This window comes from Aplysia californica, unplaced genomic scaffold (genome assembly GCF_000002075.1).
Source record: "Aplysia californica isolate F4 #8 unplaced genomic scaffold, AplCal3.0 scaffold00237, whole genome shotgun sequence".
In the NCBI taxonomy this organism is placed as follows: Eukaryota; Metazoa; Mollusca; class Gastropoda; order Aplysiida; family Aplysiidae; genus Aplysia; species Aplysia californica.
In genome coordinates this window covers 339,817-342,315 of record NW_004797507.1, presented here as the reverse complement: position 1 = coordinate 342,315, position 2,499 = coordinate 339,817, and positions in this window count along the sequence as shown.

Sequence of the window (2,499 nt, the reverse complement as noted above, 5' to 3'; positions counted from 1 at the left end):
CTCTCTCTCTCTCTTTTTCTCTCAGTGTTTCATTTGTAGCGCTGTGTGTTCAGTAACCTCACTGCAGTTGGTACGAATGAATATATCTGTCTGTTCTTGCTCTTTTGGAAATGTATCGTTTACTGCGGGTGGATAATTGAAATTCCGATATCAGTGGGTGGCTATGGTCACTTGGCATTATTTCGGCCTTTTTTAAAACGTTTGTTTTGTGCAGACATTCAGTTACTTATGTCTTTACTCATAGTTCTTGATGCCTTTCTGATCAACTTGTTTATTTTTATGATGTGCTGTCTTCCCAAATTGCTACCATAGCAAGAGATACCAAAATTTATCAAAGCTTGTGGTGGTGTAGAATATCTGAAGGGTGGATGGATTCAGATTGAAAGACCTAAGTGTCCTCAGAAAGTACAGCCTCTGATTTACCTTTTTAACGATACTTTTACATGATTTTGTTCCATCAACTGGGCAAGTGTTAGCATGAGTTTGCTTACTTCAGCGAGACTCTGTTTCAAATCACATTATTTCCAAATTAAGAAGCTTTCTTCTAGATATCAAGCAAAGGTGTGTAGGGGAGCCTCTAATCTCTTTGATGAGTTGGCATTTAAAGCTTGCTTGTGTTCGCGTTGTTACATACAAAGCATTCTTCGTTGTGGGGATTGTTGGAAACGAAAGCTGCCATTCCCACTTCTTCTAAATCATGAAAGACCATGCCACCCTCGGCACCGACAGCAAAATGCAATCGTGCAGTTTGGTCCCTTTCGATCCTGCACTTTTCGAACAGAGCATTGGCTACGCCGTGCTCTTCCTCGGTTTCTCTTCGCCAATAGCTTGATACCAGCCTCATGGATGAGGACACATTCATACCGCTGAATGTTCTACTTCAGCCATGCCGCATAATATGGATGTCTGGTTGCTTCAGTCCTTTCAGATTTTCTTTCCGAAGAAGCAACCTCAAGGTTTTTAATTCAACCTGAAAAGATACTGCATATGGTTGTCGTCGACCCAGGCTGAGCGCATTAAAAATGCTGCTCAGGCTAAGTAATATGTTTGGAGAATATTTGTTTGTGCTATGTGGCATTAAAAGAAGCTCATTAACTGATTAACAGTCACTGAATTCAGAGGAAAAAAATAAGGATAGACAAAAATAGACATACATAAACAAGAGCGGAAAAGGAAAACAAAATTCGCCTTTGAAGCTCTCCACTCACCCATATAAAATGTAGTAGATCTAAATACTCTAATTAGCTGACGTGCTTGACAATACAATTACTTCATGGCTCATGATCATACGCTTATCACTACTTTTGAGAAGCACCAAACCAATACATTTAGCTTGAATAAACATACATAGACATGAGCGGAAAGGAAAAACTAAATTCGCCTCTGACGTTCTCCAATAACCCGTGCAAAATGTAATAGATCTAAATATTCCATTTAGTTGATGTACTTGACAATACAATTACTCCATGGCTCATATGCTTATCACTACTTTTGAGAAAACATCAAACCTATACATTTAGCTTGTATACGTCAGTTTGTCGAGGAAAAGGAATCATCACCCAGCTTAATCTTGTGACAACATTCTCTGCCTGATGTCAGTTTGGCGTATTACATAATTAACGTTAATATAATGAACGCTGATATAATGAGCTAGCGCAGTAGTGGAAAGTGGATGGATACACAGAGGCATTAGCGCCGAGACGCTCGGGTTTATGCAGACAGCGGATGTTTGACTACCGCATTCCCACACCTGACCTTTCAACCCCATCTTAGGAAATTAAAGATGGTGTTTGGTCTTAACAAATGCGGCCCATTACTGAACAGTGAAGGAATGGGGAGACCCAATGTAGGCTCAACGCCCCTTTTAAACACTGCAAGTTTATTCAAGAGACGGATGTACTGAATTTAACCACCATCTTGAGTTAGACTAATTTAAGCATAACAAGAACTTGCCTTAGAAGCCAAGGTTCGGTATTCTCAAATGATCAGCATTCGAACCACGGCAACACTTCACCTGTATTATAGTGAGGCGTGGAACTGACTGGGATCGAGTTGGAATACGGTCAAAGATTGTACATAACAAGACAGTTCACTCAGCCCAAAAAGTGTCCGCAGAAGTCCGCGCATTGCTTCAGATGGGGCTGCAGTCTTTGTTTTGAAGTTGAAGCTCTCCTTCGTTTCTCCAGAAGAAGAATAGGAATACCTCAGTTTGTTATTTTCACTTTTATTGTATTTCCCTCAAGTAGGCTAACTCTGTTCGCAAAGTCCGTGCTTTTTCGAAGAGGGCGCCACTGAATTTTGAGGACACTTGTTTTAATTGGCTCAAAGAGAGGAGTGAGCTATCTTGTTACAGTTCTGAATGAAAAAAATAAAAATAAAATGAGGCAATCACCCAGGTCCTGGGTGTGCGGAGATTGGAGGACGTGACCAGGGACAGGCAAGCGTGGCGTCGACTGATCATCTCCGCCTATTATACCCGAGCGTATAGGAAAAGAGCAA